The sequence below is a fragment of the Diorhabda carinulata genome, chromosome 2 (genome assembly GCF_026250575.1).
Source record: "Diorhabda carinulata isolate Delta chromosome 2, icDioCari1.1, whole genome shotgun sequence".
NCBI classification, from domain to species: Eukaryota; Metazoa; Arthropoda; class Insecta; order Coleoptera; family Chrysomelidae; genus Diorhabda; species Diorhabda carinulata.
In genome coordinates, this window is record NC_079461.1 from 12,727,316 (window position 1) to 12,747,860 (window position 20,545).

Sequence of the window (20,545 nt, forward strand, 5' to 3'; positions counted from 1 at the left end):
TGTATGGAACGGCCCAATTATCTAGGAAACGGCTTGAACGATTTTTATAAATTTTTGTGCACAAGGGTCTTATGATAAGGACGGTATTATGGTGGTATTTACATTGTTGTCAGATCTTCCCTTCATCCGGAAAAATAATTAATTTTGTTATTTTAAATGGATCACCCTATATATTTTGTGTTATACCTAGACTTACAGTATCTCCTTTATTTATATGCTAATACAAATATTTTAACAAGGTTTAGTGTCAGTAAGTTGGTAAACTGATACAGTGAAATATTTATCCAAATCATAACGCAGATAACCTACAACAACTGAAGACAAATCTTTAAATGTTAGTGACATGTTAGAAGTAGATCCACATTTGTGAAGGAGAAAAATTACGAATTTTAGAAAACATACAGTAAAGGCGATGACAGTAAATGCTTAAAATGTTGTCCATTTACTAGAACACACTGCTAGATTCTTTTTATCTCTTTGGTAACCCTATCTTTTAATTCCTGAATATTGGTAGGTTTTGTTTTATAAACGATGTTTTTTAAGTGACCCCACAGGAAATAGTACAAAAGATTCATGTCGGGTGATCGCGAGAGCCATTCTATCCACCTTTTCACAAACACGTTATTTGGGATCATTAAGATACCCTCAATGAAAAAAGGACCAATTATTTTGTCGCCTATTATTCCAGTCCTTACATTCAGTTTTTCGGGATATTGGGTGTGGGATTCACGCATCCAACAAGGATTGTTACGTGACGAGTATCTACAATTATGCCGATTTACGTTTCAATTAATTCAAAATGTGGCTTCATCGTAAAACATAACATCACTTAAAAAATTTGATTCGTTTTGATTGTAACTCTTGAACCAATATTACTTTGTATGAATGGAATTTATTATTACGTAAAATTTTCATTACGGATGTTTGCGAAATATCAAGTTCCCTAGATATTTGTCTAGTACTCAAGTGTGGATCGTCTTCTAACAGGACACAAACATTTAAAGATTTGTTTTCAGTTGATGCAGTTTTTCTGCGCCCTTATTTGGATAAATCTTTTACTGAACCAGTTTCGTTAATTTTTTTTACTAATTTACTGACAGTAGATCTTTATGGGATTTCTGGATATACATTATTAAAGATATCACACCTTTCTTGTTGACTTCTACGCCTATCACCATATCGTAATACCAAAAAAATATCAATTCGTTCTTTTAGATAAATGATCTATTGTGACTTTCAATAAACTTCAACAAAAATAATTTATTCAAACGTCAAATTTGTTATTATAGCAGTCATAGCCACCTAAATGTATTATTTTAACTCCGAAATTATAGCATTTAGGTATATGGAACATTAGCTGAAAAGTAATTTTTTTAAGGGTGATTTATTTGAAATAACAAAGTTCATTTATTTATAATAATTGTACAAGCCGTTTCCGAGATGATTGAGGCGTTCAATAAATAACACTTATTCTGTATTTATAAAAAACTATGAAACAATCTTGTTTTGTATGTATAATGCATTTTAAAAGGGCTTTTCAGAGCGGAAAAATTCATGACAATTTTTTAAATATTCTTGGAGCTTAGAACGATGAAGAAAGTTTGAGAAAATTTACTCAATTATAGAATCGTCTAGTTTGTGGAAAATTTTCAACGTGAATAAATTCAAAGTTTTCGGATTATAAAATGATTTTTAAAAAGTTTTCAATACTTTAAGTATTGAAACTTTTAAACATTTTTTCTCTTGACGTACATGCTTTCGAGGTGATGCAAGAGACCTAACAATTGCGCGCAGAGGGCTATTTTCAGAGTTAAATTAAAATTACCAAGAATAGACGTACGTTTCCGGGAATGGAATCTAACTTTTTAATTAATTTATTCCTCCTTAAGTATCTTTTTGTAAAAATTCGATTATATTTATACATTACCAGCAATAAACAAAATTTTAATGATGGTATTTAATTATTTATAACTTGTAACGTTTATGGGCTAATAAACTTTTTACGCCTAATGATGTAGACATCATTCGGCTCGAACGAACTAGTCCACAGAATATTAGTAATGGTGTGTCGAATTAACACACGAACTTCTAGAAAAGACCACTAGTTCCAGCGTAATAATTGAAATATTTTTTTCCAAATTTGTAATTGTTTCTCATATTTATATGACGATATATTGATTAGTAGATTCACCTTGGTTGTTAATTACATATTATAAGATGAATGAAATTTAATAATAAACTTTTTTTGGTCTCCCAAATCGATTCCAGTTCACGGTTTTTATGAGTCCGAAGGCATAAAAAATAAATAAGCAATACAATAATATATCATTCCAAGGCGCCAACATTAATTATTACTAGATTTTAATGAGTATATTATTACATCATCACTAACCTGACTGTTCAAAATATTTTTCAAAATATCTTTTGTATTCCTTATTTATCAGTTCGAGGATAAGTGAAGAATGTTATGTGGTATGTAACTCCAGCATACTTGTATCAAGAATCCTAAAGAGCAATATACCGAAACATTCTGCGTGATCGGCTCGTTACGAATTCGTCGCCAAAAAAATATGGCATCCTTTAGTTGCTGAGACATCGTTAAAAAACTTCTTTGTGTCGGATGAAAATTAATTGATGTTGTACTCGTGAATGGTTGATTATTTTTTAATTAGTATTCACCAAACGATTGCGCAGACTATACAGAAAAAAAATTTTATTTCAAGCAAAACGCTTATGGGAACAAAAAGTAATCGTAGGGAAACAAATCAGTCGCATATGGCGAATGAAGCAGTTGTACAATTGGGTTAATTTTTCTGCAAAAATAACAGACTTGAAACAAATGCAATTATTTTTTTTCTTAAGTTCAGCACCATAAAATGTCAGAAAATCAGTGAAATATTGACCAGTCCATTGATTGTATTTTTGTTTTTGGAGTATAATGGTGCAACCAACTGCTTCCTTCTTTAAAGGAATTCTAATTATTGATGTATTGAATTTAGGTTGAAGTAGAGGGAATAGGAGAAAGAAATGGGCTTTTTTTGCGAAAGGTTGTCGGGAAGCTGTGATAAAATAAATGGATTTTGTTATTAGAATGGTTATACTGAATAAACTACTACGCCAACACTCACAATTACACTGTCTGAAGCGCGTTTCGATAATTTGGACATGGTAATTGTGAGTGTTGGTGTAGTGGTGGTGTAAACAGTGTGTTCAGTGTGAATATTACCAACCGTTCCAGAAATTCTAACTTACTAGAATGGTTCATAAATAGTATGAAGGCAGATATAAATAGAGAGTAGACAGGTTCGAAGTGTTAAGACGCTATAGAAGAAGCATGAAAAAGGATGAGTGGCTGCCGTCTAAGCCAATGTAGGAGCTCATTAGCTCCACAGTTTAGGGTTTCTATAGACTACATAGAAATACACCTAGACAGACACAAAGAGCAACAAGTTTAGGTCGAGGTATAATATATATATAAGTCAAAGTCAATTTAAATATTGAATTTTTAATTCCATGAGTTTAAAAATTTTTACAAGCTTTAATAATATCAAAATCACCGGAAATCTTAAGTAATGAATGAATACATAAGTATACGAAAGTTTGGAAAATATATTAAAGTTAGTCCACTTTGGTATTTCCTTGCCACGTTCCCAATAAAAAACTACTCATAATATATGTATCACTTCTTACCACAGAACGAATAACCAACATATCCCCACTCACCCTTCTCTTGATATTGCTCCAAATTGATTTCTAGGATATGATACTAAGGATACTAAACATCAACATTCTTCTTATTCGATAGATTATCATCTGTTTCCTATCGTGAAATATATATTAAAAAGCACAAGATTTGAGTCCGTTGAGGCTGTAAAAGAGAAGGCAACACCACCAAATGTCAAACGCGATAATGCGCCTGTGTAGTGTCAAAAATCGGAATGAAAGAAAATACTCTTAATTTGAGTATCCAGTTTTGAGTGATGGTTCCTATGACCTTACAGAAATACATGTTTTTGTCGCTTTTCAAAGATAGTATAAGGTATTATCATGTCAAAATACACCTAATATAGTTATAAATTAATTGTGGGTAGTTACACTTAGTAAGTGAACGGAATTTTTCGTAATGTGAGCAAATTGTTTGTGACGATTTGCAAGTCTACTTGTAAAATGATCCATATAACTAATCAACTATTTCCTTTTCGATAAAGGAAGAATGTCGTATATTCTACTAGCGGAATTTTACAGTAATATGAGTATTTAAACTAATATATCTGTCATTTTTTTTTTGTAAGAACTTAATTTTACTTTTAATTGGAAAGGATACTAACATCAACCATTCGCTTGATTGGATAGATTATTTTCTATTTCCTAACGTGAAATATATTAAAAAGAACAAGATTTGAGTTCGTTGACGTTGTAAAAGAGAAAGCGACCCAACCGATTGTCAAACGCAGCACGTCTAAGGTCTGAAAAGGGAAATAATTCAGGCAAGTAGTGTTTGCATGTGGTAGTACCTCCAAGCTTTACTGGTGATTTTGTGTTGATAAGAGTGAAAGTATTGATAATAAGGAGATTGAAAGTAATGTGATAGTAAGTAAAAAACTCGAATGATTCCTAAAGGTTTCGTTATTCTTACAATTTTCATAACTTTACATATAAATACAAAACACAAAAAAGTTTTTCAAAGAACAAAAAAATCATGAACCAATAGTTTCAAAGAGTGAATTAAAGTTGAAGAAGTTTTTGTTTTTCTGTAGATTAGTTTCGAGTTGATTCAACTTTATTTTGTTTAAAATTCTTCTCCAGATACAAAGTCAATATTTAGAGACATTGATACAGGAAAATCGGGATATGGAAGAATTTTCAGGAACTGTAAAGCCAAAGAAATAAAAATAGGTTTCAAAACAACTACACAATTTATTTAAAAAAAAACTTGAATGAACTTGAACATTTCAAAAGTAAACAAATATGAATTTAGGCATTTTAAAAATTACGTTTGATGTCCCAATGGAATGGTTTTGGTAATTCCATTCTCTATTCTCAACAGTAATGGGTGTTATCATTTTTATTATTTTTAACCTTGCATGTATCTAGAATGAACGTAGTCTATAAATAGTCATACTTATTCTAATTTTAAGTTTTAAATATGATTAACTGTTTCAACCGCGAAAAGAATTAAGTGAATGAGGTTTTGAAGCCGACTTCGTGATTTCATTCGGCGTTTAAGGTAGTATAGGATTTGTTGAAATGTGTGTTAGTTTAAGCATATAGAAAACAATGGTGAAAATATGTATACACACAAAACAATTTTATTAGGCAGTGATTTTTTTGTGAAAAAGTTCGTACATCTAGTATTTCTATGAAACAATAATTTTTAAAACATTTGAAACTGAGTTAAGAGAATATAAAACGTTGGTATTTAAGTACTGTAACATAAGTAGAAAGTCAAATGGCCTTGCTCACAAAATGAATTTTTGTCAGATATTTTGTCAAATCAGACCCCTTCTTATAAACGGGTAATGGAATATTTGGTTTTGTTGTTAAACTGTCTCGATTTTGAGTTTCTGAAAACAGGTGAAACAATTGACCTATTTTGGTATTTATCAAACTATAACTTGACATTGAAATCTTATACGTATGTATTAAATACAACAAATGGAAATTTTTGTGACTGATTGCTAGTTTAATTGAAATTTTGTATGGGAAGAATCACATTTTGGTTAATTTAATGAATTTCTTTCCTTTCGGAACAACTTCAGCTATACAGGAATTAAATGCACAAATCCGAGCTGGCTACTTGCTTAATGTAATAGAGAATTTTTTGTGTGAAAAATGCGGTTAAAAAATTAATGTTATATATTTGACATCTCAGTATTTAGAAAAGGTCATCGAACGATAAAAGGGTTAAAACTGCATTAAAAAACTATACATTCAATTATAAAAATTCAAAAATTCTTGATACGAAATGAAATACAACTAAAAGAGAAATGATAAAAAACTTCAGCTACGAATAATTTGATAGCTGCTACATATTTTTTTAATGTAAAAACTAAGGATAAATTATTTTTTGTTGTTAAAACAGATTTTTATGTTATGGGTGATATACCGATTAATATAATTATGCAAGTTGTCAATGTCAAGTCATATTTAGATAAAGACCGAATTAGGTCGAAACATCACTTGTTTACCTGTTTTTGAAAATTAATTTTTAATAAGAAAAGACCTAAAATCAGCACAATTTAGCAACAAAAATATATACAAGGGTCTAAGGAAAAAGAAACTGGAGAAACTAATTAAATATTCGATTGGTTATTCTATCAACAACGATTTTCTAAAACACAGTAATCATATTAAAAGTATTCATTAAGTGGAACCAAATCATTTATCGTAGCGCTATTTATGACGAGTTTGCTTACAGTCATTAAAAATACAACTTCTGTTGTTCTTGTAATGAGTATTATTTTCCTTATTGAATTCTCTAATGGGTTTTCCATTTGCCGATTTCCTATTAATAAATTTATTCTCTATTTGTCATGATGATCAGTTTTTATTCACAAAGATAAGTTAACTTTTATCTTGTTTCTTTCTTAATTATTTATAAAAATGTCTTCATTAAACGAATTTACTTCTTACATCTTAATCTAATCCAGAGATTTTTTTTAAATTATATTCATTGGAATTTTCGCCAGAGGCGTCATTACGATCAAAAATAAATAAAAAATGTTTTTAAAAACCATGTGTTTATGACGTCTAATAAGAGGAGAATATTTTTTCCATTTACTTTTAATGCTTTGTACTGTCATATTCTAAATATAAAATTTTATATCATTTAAATTTTTCGAAACTGATTAAAATTCCAGAGTGTTGCAAAATATATCAACGCTTCACGCTATTGGTATAGTTCATGGAAGTATGAAACAAAGGACAAGCACTTAAACAGTAAAGATAAGCCTGAAGTACGGTTAACTTATGGTAAGTTATGACAGAGTGTATTAGTCTTGATCAAGTATGACATCTTGTAAAACAATATTTAATCTTCAGTTTTCAACTTCAAAAAGGTTGAGTATTCAATTATATAATGTTATTGGGAAATTGTTCAATTATTCGCAAATTTAATTCAGAGTTCAGAGAAATTACTTGTTTTTATTCATCTAATTTATTCCCTATTTATGTATTTATAGGAATAACTAGAAATTTTGTTAAATATTGATTTTCATCTTCTTATTTTTCATAATTTAAATAATTTTAACTTCCAAATGACTTGAATTTATCACAAAAGATTCTACATTTTCAATTAATTTTCTGATTTTTGTTTTATTTACTTTTTATTTGATGTTTGTTGTTTGCAGAACTAAGTAATTATAACGGTTTTGTAAGATTTACACTCAACTCACACACTTTCAAATGCTCTTTCGAAATTTAAATTTTTAATTAATTAGTTACATACTTTCTGTACCAAATTAATTATGAGAAAGCATTGATTATTAAATTGATTCAAATTACAATGTCGGAAAGTATACCAAACCAGCATACGGGAAATTCGAGCTAAGAAAACGAGATGAAAATGGAAACTTTTAGATTTACTCTTATGAAAAAAGTTATTTTCTCTTAAAATGCAAATATTTACATATCTACTTGAGTTCTATCTCTAAGTATTTGAATTTCTTTTGTATCTACTAACAACAACAACGTTCCTATTTTATTTACGACTAAGTAGTTGATTAAAATGAACAATGATACTTCTAAACCATCTTGATTAGAACATGCATGTCAAATTTATCGATAGGAGTGTAATCGGAACCCGACCCTCCTATTTTGTTTCAGCGTTTCAAATTTCCAATTTGTTATGGCAAAAAATTAAAGGAAGAAAAGGGACCGTCAGCTTTTGTTACAAAGTACAAAGTAGTTGTTAATAAGAATGACGAACGGTTTTCTACAAGTTAAAAAACTACATATAATTATCATATTTATGATACTTAAACAGTTAGAGATAAATTAACTCCAAGTCACAAATTAGAATAATAGTTTTTACAAGCACCTACCTAAACATGAGAATTTTTTAAATCACCAAAGAAAAATATTTTATTTTACAAATCCAATTACTTTACAACCAGTGATGGATTTAGGCTTGATACCGCCATTAATGTTAGAATACATTTAATTAATTTTGATACAATATTTTTATTTGAAATAACTTGAAATCTCGTTAGAATATATTTAATTAAAATTAATAAATATTACAGATACATAAGTAATTAACGTTAGACAAATGAATGTTTTTTTTATATTAATCAATTTTAAAATTTTTTTTCTGTTGAACAGTTTAAATTTGTTGAATATATATATATATATATATATATATATATATATATATATATATATATATATATATATAGATAAGCATTTTCGTAGTGGGAATGTGGCAAAAAAAGTCAAAGTGTACTAACTCTAATATATTCCGAACTTTCGCATACTTATGTTTTTATCGTCTGGGAAATGATTAGTTAAGATATGCGTTGGATATGGATTGTGTTCTTTTAGAAATCGTTAGAAATAGGTTAGATTATAAATGAAGTTAAATTTTTATAGTCCAGGTCGTTATGAATATTAGAACTAAATATTTATTGGTTCGATTATTATTGAGATTAAATTTTATACGTTAGGTCGTTTTTGAATTTCATAGTTTAGGTGACGCTAGTTGGTTGTCAATGGCGTTAAGTTTTTTTAGAATTTGTTTTTCCAAAATCTACTATCTTACACTAAGGTAAGTTTCCTTATTAATGCATAGATCATTTTGGGCAGTACATGTTGTTTCTAAATATTGTCAATTTTTATAGTTTTTCTTAGTTGTCAAAGCTTTGGCAGATTGATAATTCATATTGTCTCCTTCATAGTAGACATGTGTCGCTAATGAGCATATATCTGAATATAATTTGCTATCGCTTTTGCAGGAGGTTTTATAGGATTGGTGAGTGACCAGAAAGACTGACCAATATACTTTTTGTCAAATTTAAAACAAGGAATTCCATGAACCGTGTTAGGTAATTTATTGATTGGTGATTTAGCTTTTTAGATTTTGTGTTGTTTAAAGATTCCAGAAAGTTAAGAAGACTGAATTCACATATAGTATAAATGTGTATAAATAGTTTAGGTAGAAATGTCAGAATTGATGTTCAATGTTAAAGTCAGTGTCAAATGTGTTATACAGAATTCGTTTTTTTTTTATTAATTTTTAATTATATCATCTAATTAATCTTGGAGAGCGTTAAATGATACTTCAATTGGTCTAACTGATGGGGTAAGTTGATGAATTTAGCAGAAATACCGTTATAGTTTGTTCATTTCTTTTGAGTTTCTTTGTCAATTTGTATTTTGTTAGAAACTTTTTTTATTATTTATTAGCTGTTTTGAAAGTTAAATCGTTAGTAAATTCTTTGTTCAATTTATTATTGTATATTATTATTTGGAAAAATTTAAATATTGTTGTTTCTCAATAATAACTGTGACCTTCGACAGATGGTACAACCATTGAATTTAAATTCTCTTTTAAAAAATTTTTGTTTTTATATAATAGTTATCTAAATACAGAAACTTGTTTGGGTTCATGAATAAGCTTAGTTAAAATGTTGGTTGCTTTGGCTATAACATTTCTTTCTTGTTCATTTTGTATGAATGAGGATATGTAATCAATATAGTTTTAATTGAAATATCTTTGGTAATTATAGGAAAAGTGACCGTGATCGTGACCTCAAAGATTCATCGGATGTTACAAAGGGTAGAGCATCACTCTAGACTAAATTTATAAACTCGAAAGGAGACTTTGTTGAAAAATAAATATGATTGTTGGAAAAAATGTCTTTTTCCTTTCTAATGTACAAAAATTTTTCGACAACTCTCGTATACTTACGTTGCAATGTTGCCAGTCATGATCGTTAAAAATATGTGCGAAACATTGTACTACGTACTAGTGGTGAAACCCTTTCTAGTAATTTGTGAATTATACGAAAAATAAAAAAAAACAGAATCTAAAGGTTCCTTGAACCATAATTTAGGAAGAAACAACATATAGCCACAACATACAAAAACACCTGAATCAAATAAATTCTAAGAACGCATATAAATTTTCACATCTGACAGATTGTCACAGTATAATAAATAAATTTCTAAATGAAAAATTACTAATTTACAATGATTAATAGAAAAATATAACTGTGGACTCATAATATATTAATCTGGAATATTGTACAGTAGAATTCACTTGTGCACTAGATATGAAATATAAATTTGATTTAATTGGCCATTCAAGTGGATATGAAAATGACTTTGATCGTTAAAGCGTTTGTGATTAAACAATTATTTACTAAACATAGTTTTCCAAGTCATTGAACTAATAAACTAGAAAGGAAAGTATGGATATAGTTCAATTGTTAAATGGAAATTCTAAACTTGAAAATGAGTATGCTCATTCCCAATTTATTATTTTGACTTAGAATGCGGTAATCGAATCGAAAGGCATTCAAATGTAAAGAGCAATTGAAAACACTATCTACAGTTCGGCCAAAAAAGAATTTCAATTCGAAATAAGAGGTTAAAGCAGCAAGCTAGCAAGAGACCTTGGTAAAACCTTTCTTTGGGCTTTTCGACAACTCCTTAGGATTTAATTCTGAATAAATTGTAATCTGACGGTGCAAGGTCCGGACTACTGGATGTAGTAGGTATTACCAAGTTCTTCGTGAAGCAATTGTACTCTTCATAAAATTATAGACTAGTCTTAACAAGTTGCGACATGTTGATATTGACGCGTAGAAATTTGAGACACCTATTTTATAAAATTTAATCCAGATTTGTAAGTGGTGACTTAACATAAGCCTCTTGCAACAATTTATAGCACTCAATCGAAGTTTTTTTCAATTTAAGCAGAAATTTGAGATACGTTGCTCCTGTTTTTCGTCACACATGTTATTCGGCACGAGAAAAAAATACGTACTACTAGTTTTTCACCCCACCCGTCTAGAGCGCCCTCTAGGCGCACAGTCTCGTTATTTAATAGCCAGACCTCGTATGTGAGAAAGAAAATTGTACTATTACGTATAAGCTATGACATACTATCAGAACTATTCATAAATATTAACGTTGATTTTAAAACTGTGAGAACAAACCTTATATGTTTAGCTTCATAATATTACTACCTATAGATGAAAAATTCATTGTTATATATTTTTCAATACTTAAGGAACTATATACATCTTATTCTTAAAACTAAGTTGGAATTTCTGAAACCGTTGTTAACTAATATTCATACTGAACAATCTAAAAACTTCAATTATGTCTTCAGAGACTGAAGGGTACACTTATTGTACGCAGTACGATTGATTTTAAATCAATACTGTAGGTACTTAAATTATATTAAATTTTGTGCTGAAATGATTGTGCGGGTCAACTAATTATTGATAAATGTTAACTAAAATTGGGGTCATTATGGGTTAAGATGTAAATGATCATTAACTCTTTGGATGACAGTGTCACTTGTATAACAGTGTGAATTGAAGAAAATACGAAAAGGCCAAGGTTACATATAACTTTATCTCGGATGTTAAATTTGTTGTCAGAGATTCGTTGTATTTATAAATAAATTGATTTTCACGGAATTAATTACTTGAATGATTGCAATTATATTAAACTATATGACAGTTTCTAAATCAACACGCTTTATCGATTACATGAAGCCTTAAAAAAGGAAAAAATTGAGAAAAAAACGAATACATTTTGATAGTCTTAATATGAAATACAATTACTTGAATGTTGTTTTAGAAAGTTATTTCTTTATTTTGAAAACAACATAAAAAAATTAGTGGTTTATCTATAGTCTCATCAAATGAAAGTTATTCTTTATAAACTTCGGAGTTTTTTTCCAAAAATATCGTAATATTTATAGAAAATGAGCGTAAATAACGTTTCATCTAATAACTCTTATACGATTGTTGAATGACACTCCAAAACTCCTCAAAAGCATAATGCGGTGAAAATTATGGAAAATAATGTGTATAATTAAGTTATGGTAAGAATATAATCATTAGACAAAAAATTGTAGGCGCTAGATCTCGGAAATTTGGAGTTTGCAAGGGAATTTCTTACTCGTGAATTGAAAAATAGTTGTAAGGAACGAAAAAATAAAGAGGTATGGTTTCAGTTTTACGGTTACATACAAGCCATATGTGAGACAAACCCTTCAGACTGAGTGCTGGAAATACTGGAGCTAAGAATAGGGGAGGTACAGACTCTAGCAGGCCTTATCATGAAGTTCCTTATCTAGATTCTTACGTTATTAGGAGGGTTTTGAGATAGACAAATAAAAACAAATATTAGATGTGAATCTATTGTTGTTATACGTGATGTGAACGCATCAACCGCTCCATGTGTAGAAAAACGTTGACCACACAATTTATTTTTGATCTGAAAGAATCATTGGTTTCCCTGATTTCTTCTAGCAAACAAATGCTGGTATATCATCTAGAATTGACCGATCTACATTCCTGAAATGAAACGGTGGTGACATATCCAGTTATTCTGAAAAAAAGCAAGTGACGATTTGCTTCGAGGTGCTGAGTGCTGGTTTTGGACGACCTTCACAAAATTCATCCTGTAGCGAAGTGCGACCACGATTGAATTCGGAAAACTAGCGAAACACGGTGGCTCGAAGGATGTATCATCACCAAACGTCGAAGCAAGTTGATAGTCATAGAAAATCATCGTGTTTTAATTCCCTCACATGAAGACAATAAGCAACTTTTTAGTGTTTGAATTACTTTGAAAACCTATCTTGCAAGGCTGTGAGGCCCGGCAAGGCGATAAATGGGAATACAAATGGGCTACACAGACAACTAGAACTAACAAGGCGTTCCCATTCTTACACATTAGTTAAGTTCAGACAATTCCATTTTGGCCGCGAAGTATTTAAAATTCTCATTTTTTTATAATTTTGTATTGTTTCCTACTTTTTCGCGAGAAATTTTCTTAGACTTCTTATCACTTCTTTAAAAAGGAAACAAGAGTGGTACTTAATTTCGATGGTAATAATTCATCATATCAATATTTTTCAAAATACATTAAAAATCGTAATATTAATATTAAAATTAATGTTGTTATCCAGCTTACAGCTTTACTGAAATATTTTTAGAATTACTTCTTAAATTTTTTTGTGCCCCTAATCTTTTTTGCTATAATATAGCAAATGTGATGAATATAATCATTGAATCCTTTTTAATCCTATGAATAAATTTAAATCCAGATTGCCAACAGCGATTAAAAATCAAAATTTAATATGTAAATGAATATTAAGTTTTCTAAAGTGGCTAGATGAAATGAAGGGGCGCAGTAGTTAAAATTGCTTCTAAAATATTAGAGCATATGAATAATTCATAATGGTTTCATCAACAATCTCAGTTACTTCAAGCAATTCTCTAAGATTAAATCTTCATAAAACAAATATTTAATTAGTAATTTTATCATATTGAAGAGATGTTGCAAATATATTTCAGTATATTCATTGATATATTACATAATTCATTCTACACAATGTAGCTATCTATTATACAGGGTTCTCAAATTACCTGGACGGCAACATGAATTCCAATAAGTGAGAAAACAAATCTAGAAATTTAGGTTTGGCAGATTTTTAGATACTTCAAAACTTTTTTAACTTTCATGTACCGATGAGTTTTTAGGTCGTGTTTATAGCGATTTCTAAAATCGGTTTTCAAATTTTCCACTTTCCGCGATTTTACAAATTATTGTTGTTGTTGTTATACCAGAGCATTTTTTTCCTGTTTTTCGTTTTAATTTTGTTTTTCTTTATTCTTGAAGAAGGCCATTTTATGTTGGACACAATGAAGCGTCAACTAGACAAATTCTGAACTTTTCTTATGACTAAGGTATCCAAAAATACATTTGCTATTAATTTTGAAAGTTAGAAATGGAAGATTCAATAAGGAAAAAACTTTTACTGAGAATGTATATGTGCTTAACGGTGATAAGAAAATTGTTGATAAGTCATAGGTTAAAGAAACTCGTTTTCCAAAATCAAAACGCGAGACATGAAAAGAATTTGCTCTTGTACATTTTAATCCTGTTTCTACAGAAGGATTAGAAAAAATCTTTATCAGAATACGTTTGAGATTAGTTTATAGATTCACAAATTTTTGGTTAATCTCATAAAGTTCTCAATTTGAAAAGTCACCAATCAGCTATAATGTTTTGACAATGAGTATGTTGGGCAAACTAAAAGGTGTGTTAGTGTGTAGAGAGCACCTATCTCATTTAAAATATAGACGAACAGAAAAATCAGTTACTGCCGATGACGCTGTCGTTCATAATCATGGAATAAATTTAAAGTGTGAAATTGGTACAAAATGTATCTAATAATAATTCGCTGAATACTTTTCAAAGTATTTAAATTGTTTATTAGATATGGAATGGAGTGAAATTTCCTGTTGAAGTTGTTTTTCCCGCTGGAATTATTTTTCGCAGGAAAAGGTTCATTGGTTGAATATTTGATAGATATAGGTAGGTTAAGTTAATATTAATTAGTTCACCTTCAGTCCCCTAAGACGATAACTGGTTTTTCTTTTTTCATTACTCGACATTATCACCGCCTAAAAATCTCCACATTGTACTAATATTAAACCATCTAAAAATGAAGTTTTCATTGCCCTTTCGTGATATGGAATGTCGTTTTAACGGAAGAGTAGATTTTCATAAGCGGAAAACACTTTTGCTGAGATGATTATATTGTTAGTTTCCGTAATATTTCTGATATCATCTTTCAAAATTTTACCTAAATCTGGCTATTAACCCAACATTATTTTTTACGTGGCAGGAAAACTTAAAAAATAGAGAAAAAGTTGCACGAATATCATCCTGCATCTGCTCTGTCTTATGAAATGATTTATGACTCGTTTTCTGATTTCAAAAGTGGCCATAAGAACACGGATGTTGCTAACTGTAATTTGTACAGAAAGGGTTGTTGAACTCCCTGAACTAGTATTAGTCATAATCAAATAAAGGTAGATGAGGCAAATGAGGAAATTAATGTTTCGGTCAAATATGTATGCAATATTGATCTTAAAGGTTACATATTAGAAATCTGTCTGTAACGTGGACGCAACAACTACTTAATGTTCATGAAAAGCTCGCACGCATTGAAAATTCAAATGACTGTTTGGAAACCTTCATTGCATTTTGTTTTGATATGTCATAGACTATGAAATATAAGAACATCATTTCTGATATGATTTTAATGTTCTAATATAAACAAACTTTTTCAGTTTAGTTTTCAATAACTGTAGAGTCGGGATTCCTCAACAACCTCCAATATAATAATTAAAACATAAAGTGGTCATCGCCACAGTGTCTTAGCATTCCAAATTGTGATCCAAATTGATTATTTCAAAAAAAAAAACTATAATATCATCCTGATTTACTGTCACGTTATGATGCTGAACAAAAAACCACCTCAATTTGTAAAGAAATGTGTTTTGTTGATTAACAACAATCTTCCAATTACTTTTTGGTGTCAAACTTCAAAAATGGCTTGGTAACAAGTAAATCAAGAGATGATGGCAGAAAAAAACAAGTACTTTGCTAAAGATTATTTTTTTGGATGATTTTAAAAAATTGGAACTCGCCAAATGGGCAGAGTTAAAGGGAGATTATATTGGAGACAATAAAGTAAGTTTTTCATATAAAAGTCACTCTTCCTTCAAACCGCTTTCCTATTTGACTAGAAGTACATTTAAAAAATGCAAAACGAGCCATTGCCATGTTTTGGCTTGTCCTCTTAAAATTCGAGTCGCGAGTATTTTAACCAACGGCTTTCGATATTGTATTTGACAAGGAAGGGCGCCATATGCGTGAGTCATATTCATTTTATTCATTATTCTTAGTCATATTGAATCTCGAACCACCCAAAATTACGTGCTTGAGATAATCATTTATTCCATAGATTTATAAGTTTTATTAGCGTTATCAATTCTCACGTTTCTCTATTGGAAAATAATTTTTTTTCCGAAAAATCAGATTCTCTTCATACGTTTTATGGTAAAAACTAAAGCCACCAAAGATACCACAAGATAACTCTTCAAACGAAATACGGTAATTATTTTTTGACTCTAGAAAATCGAATAATTAACCGATCTTTTTTTAAATTTTTGTTTTTCCGGCGAATTTACGAAAAAAAGTATGGGAGAAAAAAAATGAAAACTTATTTTGGTTTCAGGGCTTTAAATGTTCATGAAAATACACTCATTCACGGATATTTGTTGATAACTCTTTCCAAATAATCAAATGAAGTTGTTATATTTTTTTCATAATCTACACAAACAATGAACAAATTGAAAAAAAAATTATACAAAAATGTTGATATTATCAACAATTATACGTGAATGAGTGCATTTTCATGAACATTTAAAATAATAAAACAAATAAAATCTTCAACTGAGATATTTCCTATATTTTTTCACATAAATTTGCTGTAAAAACGAAAATTAAAATGAAAATTTATCGAAATCGGTTGATTTTCGATTTTCTAGAGTGTTTATGATAACATTTAGAAAGTCAGAAAGCCATATGAATGATACAAAATGAATAAACACACATTTTTCAATTTTCTTTTCAAAATGTTCGGTTTTTATGTAGATTAACAAAAAAAATATGAACTGCGTTTGTTGCTTAGTAAAAAAGTTATGAACATTTATATGCGAAGAAGTGCGTGTATGATCACATTTCAAGTCATAAAACTATTGAAATCTCCAGGTGAGATATTTCCCATATTTTTTTCATAAATCCGCGGTATGAACAAAGATTTAAAAAAAAATTCATTGAAATCGAATGTTTTTTTTCTAGAGCCAAGAAACGAGGGGACCGCGAAAGTATAAAATTACCGAAATACTAATCAGGATTATAGCACCAAACTGTATTTTATAATTACATCTCGAGGAAAGATACTTAATTTAGTGAGTTAGTCAGATATGGCAACACTGATGTGAATATATCAAATCTGACATTGCCATCATGAAGTTTGACATTATTAACAGTGAACATACTCAGAACGTGATCTCATGCGAGTGATATTTGTGTTGTTTAGAGATACTTGAAACATTCATCTCAGTCAAAAAATGGAATTGATTCGCGAACATTTTCTTGCGATGATTTTCTATGACTTTCGACGTGGATTAAATCAACACCAGTATGTCCATCAATTCGCTTATTTTCTGAATCAATCGTAGTCGCACGTCGCTACAGATTGAATTTCCTGAAATTTGTTCGCGTTGGAAAGCGCATAATTTGACAATCGCTAAAAAAGCTCATGTTGATTGATGAAAAAAAAAATGATAAAAAAAATTCAATCGCGATGCTTCAAACGACGTATACAAAATCGTGAAACCCAAATCCAACAAAAGTTGTTCCCGCGTGAAACAGTCAAAACATCAAATTGATCGGTAATCTGCAGTATTCCTTGTTTGGCATTCAATGATTGTTTTTTTCTGCACCCGAAGAAGCGGTTGATGCTTTCAAATCACATGTTTTGGAGGTACCTCAATCTGGGTGGAAAAAATGTTTCGACAATAGGTTCAAGCGAATGCAGAAGTGTATTGATCTCAATGGAGAATATTTTGAAAAACAACGAAGTCATAACCAATTATAAATATTTGGTTTTATTTGTCTATCTTATAACTTAAGTAGCAACCCTTCTATATTATGAGCCCAAGTTACACAATTTTTGAATATTTGCCAAGTCAATTGAACAAAAATACATTTAGTACCGAATTAATGTGAAAATAAATAAAGCTAATTTTATTTCATAATAGAAACTCATACCCTTCAATGAAGAAATAAAGTATCATCAATACAGATAATTACCAGCTTTGTCAAACAAAAGAATCATTGTTTTCTATTTTCAATAATTGTACCTACATATTACAAGGTACATTCTCCGCATGACCATATTAAAAAGTCCAATGCCAGAGAAAACAAACATCTCTCCATAAAATGAATTAGAGACTATTAACTTAACCCAGATTTAGAAATATATTAGTGTAATATGGTTTAATACTTAACCAGCATACAGGTTTAGTTAGGAAACATCTAAATATATTTAAAACGGAAAAAAGAAATATAGATTATATATATATATATATATATATATATATATATATATATATATATATAAACAAGATTTTAACAAGTGTTTTATAGATGCAATGGAAGCATATTTTCGTTTTAAAACATAACTTACATGGTGGTAATCATTGGATATCTAATTTTTTTAGTTACACAGATATATTGTGCGACAAACATAAACAAATGATTTCACGCCTATTACAGAATTACCACGGAAGATAAAACAAACGGAATAGTTCTGAAAAGTGTACCTACTAAGTTCAAAGTATCCATTCTCTTAATATCAATACATAAAAACAATAACCATCATTTAACGAAGTTAAAAACAATTACCAAACCCATACTTCAGTAGAAGTGAGGACTTTTCACGATTTGACAGTATCTAAATCTTTTACAAAAATGTAGTGTGACTCCATAAGGCATAATCTTGGAATAATCTTTCATGTCTAAAGAAATATCCTCCGTATTTCCCAGAAGTGTGTGCCCACTTATAACATTTAATAATTTTTTTTTGTTTTTATTTGATAAGTTGTAGGGTTAGCCTAACCAACTAAATTTTTCCACATTTAAATCTTTTCCCTATGTAAGTATGTTTGATAGTATGCAATTAGAAATGTTTGATTGTGTTTTAATATCTCCTGTAAGTATTTTCAATAAATAATTACAATTTATGATATGGTTTTCTTGGCATATGCAACGATCTAAAAATCTACATGTTTCCTAAACCATAAATTTTATCCAGTTAAACAAAAAGTACCTTTTTAACCAATGGGCTTGCGCCGACACTGGCCTTCAGATAGCAGTGTAGATATGGAATATAAGTTCTGATTTCGTAACTTTAAAGCCACATAACTCAGAAACGATGGGTTGTATGACATTATATGAAATATGATATGAGATGAGATATATATAATTACTTGAAATATTTCAATTAATCAATATTTCCATCAACGTCAATTTGAATATTGAATTTTGAAACCTATGAATTTGAAAATTTTTACAAGAATTACCGAAAACCACCGAAAATCTTAATCAATTATTTTCTTGGAAAATATATTAAAGTTAGTCCACTTTCGTGTTTCATCGCCACGTTCCCAATAAAAAACCGCATGTGGCTACATTAAGCGGCTAACATTAAATTCTTTGACAGTTTCCTAAAATTTATTCAGAAATCATAGCCAGCTTTGTAACACTATGAAGGTATTTAAAATTTAGTCGTGATTTAATCGAAAGATTTTGTTACTTGTATACCGTCAAATCGTAAACTATTTGCTTTTAGGATCTATTCCGCTTTTTTTATCAATTCTTCAAATGATTACTATTTTTGTAATACAAATTATAGTACTAGAATAAAAATTTTGTTTCTCCGATTTTCATCACCACTCACTTTATTTTTATTGACTATATTTTATTATTTTTCTTGGTTTTAGGCGTACGGGACCTTATAACAAAGTTAATCAAGAGGTCTAAGGAATTCATGAAATGTTAAACTATACAGGATATGAATTCTATTTATAGATTTCCTCATAGCAATTACAAGTCTTATCAGGTTCACTTTGTAGGTTTTGTTTTAACGCGAATATATGATCCTATATCAACCAAGTCACACCTGATAAAATCTTGTTCAATTTATTAGATATTCAAATGTTTCCAAACTGTAAACTCACCCTATATGTATACTTTTTTGTAGCATGGTAAAAAGCATATACACATATATTAATTTCTGAATTTCTATTATGGATAGGAACATTTAATGGGGTCAAATTAGACCCAAAAATAGGGGTGAGATTACAAAAATTCGCACCCAGCTGAAAATTGACACAATTCAAAACACCATATATTATAAATGAAATGTGAGGTATCATCAATTTGATAAAAAATGTAATTGAGGTCAAAGATGACAAATAAGGGGTTTTTGCGATTTTCACCTCAAAGGTGTGCGTATTAGGTATGACGAACCAATTTCTCCATCTGTACAACCTCCAGTAATAAGATCACAAGAAATCTCTTGCAATAACCTTAGATGCGTTGGAGTACATATCAGAACTTTCTCAATCTAGTTGTTTTTGACATGTAAAACAGCCAGAGTAAAAAAACCATCCCATAGGTACTATAGGTCGCAACAGTATTTGGTACAAACTTGAACGTCTCGTTTATTTTTTGTAGTGGCATTTGTGAGAGGTATACGAGAATCTGTCTAAATATTTTCGGAATGTCAGCATATGCAACTACTTGGTGTTGATGAAACCTCACTAGAATAGATAGATTATTTTGAATAGTAGGACCATCGAATTGCAAATCATTTAGAGATACACTAGTGTCTGTTCGAGCAAACCAATCGAACACGACACGCAATTCAGTGGTTTGA

General features: G+C 29.6%; 1 protein-coding gene and 2 long non-coding RNA genes across 4 annotated transcripts in view; 1 reads left to right on the forward strand and 2 right to left on the reverse strand.

The window, feature by feature from the left end:
• The window catches only part of LOC130904210 (ras-GEF domain-containing family member 1B-like), a 559,401-nt gene that overhangs the window by 227,569 nt on the left and 311,287 nt on the right, over positions 1 to 20,545 (reverse strand). The window lies entirely within an intron of this gene.
• Positions 1 to 20,545, reverse strand: part of LOC130904213 (uncharacterized) — a 37,879-nt gene that overhangs the window by 15,561 nt on the left and 1,773 nt on the right. The gene's annotated exons all lie outside the window — the stretch shown is intronic.
• On the forward strand, positions 8,803 to 9,853 carry LOC130904212 (uncharacterized). The gene is made up of 2 exons (XR_009060825.1): positions 8,803 to 9,298; positions 9,726 to 9,853. It is a non-coding gene; the product is annotated as an uncharacterized LOC130904212 (long non-coding RNA).